The 5,538-nt window shown below is 42.1% G+C and overlaps 1 protein-coding gene and 1 long non-coding RNA gene across 2 annotated transcripts in view; one reads left to right on the top strand and one right to left on the bottom strand.

Annotated features, from left to right (window-relative positions):
* LOC106936276 (uncharacterized) overlaps positions 1–2,013 on the top strand; it is an 8,497-nt gene extending 6,484 nt beyond the window's left edge. Inside the window, exon 2 of the long non-coding RNA XR_001422096.1 lies at positions 1,719–2,013. This is a non-coding gene — a long non-coding RNA (uncharacterized LOC106936276). The remainder of the gene's footprint in view (positions 1–1,718) is intronic.
* LOC106936272 (ephrin type-A receptor 10-like) overlaps positions 1–5,538 on the bottom strand; it is a 91,505-nt gene that overhangs the window by 61,744 nt on the left and 24,223 nt on the right. The gene's annotated exons all lie outside the window — the stretch shown is intronic.

A 5,538-nucleotide genomic window follows, 5' to 3' on the forward strand; every position in this document is an offset into this window, starting at 1 on the left:
TTTATCTGAACTGGTTTATCTGAACTGGTTTTACTGGTTTATCTGAAATGGTTTTAATGGTTTTACTGGTTTATCTGAACTGGTTTTACTGGTTTATCTGAAATGGTTTTACTGGTTTTACTGGTTTATCTGAACTGGTTTATCTGAACTGGTTTTACTGGTTTATCTGAACTGGTTTATCTGGTTTTACTGGTTTATCTGAACTGGTTTATCTGAACTGGTTTTACTGGTTTATCTGAACTGGTTTATCTGGTTTTACTGGTGTATCTGAACTGGTTTAACTGGTTTATCTGAACTGGTTTTACTGGTTTATCTGAACTGGTTTATCTGAACTGGTTTATCTGAAATGGTTTTACTGGTTTATCTGAACTGGTTTATGTGAACTGGTTTTACTGGTTTATCTGAACTGGTTTTACTGGTTTATCTGGTATACTGGTTTATCTGAACTGGTTTTACTGGTTTATCTGAACTGGTTGAAACTTCCTGTGATTTTGGTTTAATTTCATGAAAATCAGAAACGGATCAGACGAAACTCGTCATTTACCGTCCCAACTTCCCTCCGACCTCTCGCCCTTATGGTAACCATGGTAACCATGGTAACCTGTCACTTCCTGTCGCACCAGCAAGGCTGGCTTTTAAATGTAAAAATGCAGAAAACCAAAGCAGCAGCTTTTCATCAGGAACTTTTAAAAAGGCATAAATAATAAAGATATTTCTTCTTACTTCTGCAGACTCTGAATCAGCGACAGAAGAAAATTCAAGGTCACCTTCAGGGAAAACTTTGTACTTTGGGTTGGAAATGAGACCTTCAAGAAGGTTTTGATGTGGCAGAAAGCATTAAAGCAGGAGGATGTCCTTCAAACGGAGTGTGTGAGGATGTGAGCGGCTCAGAAAGCATTTCACCTGTTTTCTTCTCCGTTTGATGTGGCTGATTTTATTTAGAGAGGATCCGCCGTCGCTTACAGGTCCAGGCGACACGTTCACCTCCTCAGGAGCTTCAGCAGGTCAGAGAAGTGGAGCCTGGCCTCAGGTTCTCCTTTCTACAGGTCTCACTCTGGAAGTTTAAAGGTTTGAGCCGCCATGGAGGCTGAGAGGACTGAGACGATTAATCCGATTAATCTATCCAAACAGATACATCAGAAACACAAAGAGTCTGAGCCATCGGCCCTGAGGTACGCTGCTTAACGTCCACTGTGTGGCGCTCTGGTGCAGCTTTCTAAAGAAATCAAACCAAAAACTCAGAAAACATAAACAAATGTAGGGCTGGAACGATTAATCGATCATTTAAATAATCATCAGCTAATTTAATAATCGATTAATCATTAACTGGAGTATATGGACTCTAAAACAGCAATTTGCTGACCAAACAAAACACCCAGTTATGAATCCAAAACTAAACAAAAACCTTCATATTTTACATTTGAGATGATAAAACTTCTCTGTATGGAAATCTGTTCCACACGAAAGTCAAGGAAAACGAACCCGTGATCGTCTGCATTGATGACTAAAAAGAAGATAACCTGACACACACACACACACACACACACACACACAGGCTAACAGCAGAAACATGAATCAGACATGAAACTTGCAGTGTCTCCATCTTTCTCTTCCTGAACTAATGATGATTGTTTTGTTTCATAAATCATCATAAATGATTCAGAATAATTCCTCTATTTATTAAAAATCAACATTTATTCCGGTTCTCCTCCTGTCAGGCTCAGATTTCCTGGTTTTCCGACCGGAGCAGAATGAGAATGACCAGCTGTGGAGACGAGCGAAGAAAGGATTCATTCAGCCAATCAGAGAGAAGAAGAGAAACTGACGATTAATCCATCATTGTGACGTTTTAATTGATCATTCTGGTGATTAATCGGTAAATTTTTACATTGTGCAGATTTTTTTATTTAGCCACTTACGTGTTTTTAAACAATAGAAATACATCAAAATGCTACTAAACGATGATTTTATTCCCTTTTAGATAAGAAAATAAATATTTAATTTCAATAGCAGCTGAAGCTCAAACTTTCTGATGAACATCAACAGCGTGTCGCTCTGATCTGGGGATTAACTTATGAATGAACTGATTAGTAACTGGAAGGTGATTAATTGGAGATTTGTTCAGAACCAGGTGAAGCTAAAACAGTGGGGTGAGTTTTGGAAAGAACAGATTTATTTTTCATCTTAAAGGTAAAATATTTATATTTCTCTACAGTTATGGCTTTATTTATGCTCTGCTGTTCTTTCAACAAATGTCCTTTTTTAGATTCTGTATCCTCCAGTTAATGATTATTTCAGTAATTGATTAGTCGCGATTAATCGTTTCAGCATCCACGTTTTCTCCTTGTTATGCAACCCTGAGCCCATCTGTTAGCGTGGAGATGGCTAGTTAAAGGTGAGAGGAGCCGCTACCGACAGGCTGAGGCTAATCACTGGTTAGCATGTGTGCAGCTCAGTGAGGCGGAGCCTAACGAGTTTACATAACGAGGCGGAGTGGAGCTCATCCCGACGGCTGCAGGAGTCTGATCAGCTTTCCAGCGGATACTGACTGAAAACAGAAGCTTCCCGGTTCCGGGTCCACAGCTGTCGGATCAGGGCGTGTGAACCTGGAGACCATGCGCCGCTGCATGCATTATTCAGGCTGCGTTAGCGCCGCTGCAGCTGCAGCGTGACTCTGCTGGATCCGGCCCACGTGTCGGCCGCTAATATCCCCATGAAGCTCCGGCTGGAGTTCTGGGAAAACCTTCCATCAGGCTTTCCGAGTAGTTTTAAATAATACAGGTGTGTATCTGTGCCACACGCACACACACAGCCGGACCACACAACAGAAAAAGTTTCCTTCATCACTCTCCATCTGTTCGTCCCTCCTCTACCTGCCCCCCTCTATCTGCCCCTCTGCCCCCCCAGTGGGGGTGGGGAGGGGCAGTTACATAAGCTCTGAGGTTTTCTGCTGACTTTCTTTTCCCTTTAGATGAAATTAGGTCGTCTTCCCCCACCATGCTTTCCTTTCTGGAGGAACGAGAAACTCCTGCAGCGCTGCAGGTCTGACAGCCGCTCACACACACACACACACACACACACACACACACACACACACACAGATATGTGGGTTTTATTCTTCCCATGATGCATTGTAAAACAACCTCATACCTAAAACTCTCGGACATGACCCTCGCACAGAAACAGGATGACCTCTGACCTCTACAGTCAGGAAGTTTCTGAGAGCTGAGAGGAAGCAAGACCAGGGCTGCAACAATTATTTTAGTAATCAATTATTCTGATGATTAATCAGATTAATCAAATAAAAATGGCCACATTCTGCTCATTTAGCCTCTGAAAATGATTTTATTCAATATTAGAAAAACATTAAAAGAAGCAAATAAACAAATAATTCCTTTTTAAATAAGAAAACCTTTTGATGCATAAAAGGATTATTTTAGTCAATGTTTCATCATCTGAAGCTAAAAAACGTTAAAACATCAAAATGAGAAAATCTTTTTATTCTGTTCTTTCATCAAATCATCTTTTTTTCAGTCAGTTCCAGTTAGCGATTAATCAATTACTAAATTAGTTGATTATTATTTCAATAACTGATTAATCGTTTAATTTCTAACCCAAACCTTCAGTAGAGCTAACTGGTCTTCTCTGGTTTCTCCTCTCATCCTGAACCAGAAGAAGTCCAGTTAGCGAAGCGCTGACGGAGCCGACCAATCAGAACCACACACTTCCTGCTCGACCAATCAAATCGCATCAGGACTTTCACTAATTAATTGCATATTCTAATGAAATTATTCAGTTTTTTTTAACATATAAATGTTCCAGTCGGTGTTTCTGGTACAGCAGTGAATCTGAAACTCAGCAAAGTTTTTTCGCTTTAACTTTGTTAGTTTTATCTGCTTCCTGGTGACATCATTATTTCATGTCTAAAATAATAAAGGTTTCCTCTCAATAATTCCTTCCTGCATAATAATCCAGCAAAAGTCTGATGTCTTCTCAGGAAAACACCAATAAATCAATAAATCACACAATTAAAATATCCTCGATCATTTCTAGCTGCACGTTTGTTTTTCATGTTTCTACCAAGACAAGGCGACGCTTCTCCACCGATCAGCTGAACCTGAAACACGGCACACAAAGCAACTTTGGATTCAAGCTGAATGGTGAACTTTGACCTCTGGACCTGGTGGGATGAAACAGCAGCAGCTAAACATGGCAAACTGCTGCAGGTCTGGACCGACGCTCCGACGACACAGAGGAGGGCAATCCACCGAGACGCTAAGACAGCTAGCTTCACCGCTAACGAGCCGCCGTTAGCTTCACCGCTAACGAGCCGCCGTTAGCTTCAACGCTAACGAGCCGCCGTTAGCTTCACCGCTAACGAGCTGCAGTTAGCTTCGCCGCTAACGAGGCATTAGCTTGTTCAAAATCCACTTTGTTGTTTATTCCTGATGTTTAAAACGTCGTCCAGTTCCAGAGTGAAAAGTTGTTTAAAAATGAATCACTGACCTTTGTGAACTTACAGTGTTATAACATTTTTATACTTTTAGTTAATTGTTCATCACAATAATTTCTGTCTCAGCTCCAGACTCTCCGGCTGACAGGAGGAGGTTCAGGTATCTGGTAAACATCAGCTGCTTTCTTGTCTTTGAGGAATCCAGACGGCCTGAGAATCTGAAACCAGCCAAACCTTCATGTTCACCAGCTTCTCTCTCAACATGAAGATTTACTGAAATGTTAGCTTAGCTTCAGGGAGACTCCAACAGAATCACTCTGACTCCAAACATACAGAAATAAAGATAAAACTAAAGTTTGTATAAAATCTGCTGCTGCTGAAAAACTACAAATTCTGAAGAATTACAGAAAACATTTGATGTGATGGGAATCCTTCAGGAGCCGTTAGCTTAGCATTAGCATGGTGGGGTCTGGGTTAGGCCTAACCTCTAGATCCGATGAAGGAGATGGATGTATTTATGTCTCCTCCATCCGATCAGAGCCAACAGCAGCTTTTCTTTATTCCCACTGATATTTTCCTCACAGCTGCAGGATGTGGATGACCTGCCATCGACTTTCAGCTTGATGGGGGTTAAAACAGAAAGGTCGTCTGTCTCGACCTCGTCGACACCTTGTATTGAGCAGCCGCGGCGCCTCACGCTGCGCGCAAAGGTCGAGTCCTGGGGGGTCGGCACTATCGAGTGAGGGGGAAACAATCCGAGCGCCTTCCTCCGACCGGCCCGGCTGATTCATGCTCCGCAGAACCACAGAGGAAACAGACGGCTGCTACACCACGCAGAAACCAGGCAGAAACCAGGAAGAAACCAGGCAGAAACCAGGAAGAAACCAGGAAGAAACCAGGCAGAAACCAGGAAGAAACCAGGCAGAAACCAGGAAGAATCTGTGTTTCCATCACAAATAAACCTTTCTCTCTTTGTTCTGTGATGCTGTGGGTCTCTGTGGATTTCTGTGGGTCTCTGTGGATCTCTGTGGGTCTCTGTGGATCTCTGTGGGTCTCTGTGGATCTCTGTGGGTCTCTGTGGATCT

This window comes from Poecilia latipinna, unplaced genomic scaffold, assembly GCF_001443285.1.
Source record: "Poecilia latipinna isolate Pla-1442-1.1 unplaced genomic scaffold, P_latipinna-1.0 Scaffold2110, whole genome shotgun sequence".
NCBI lineage: Eukaryota > Metazoa > Chordata > Actinopteri > Cyprinodontiformes > Poeciliidae > Poecilia > Poecilia latipinna.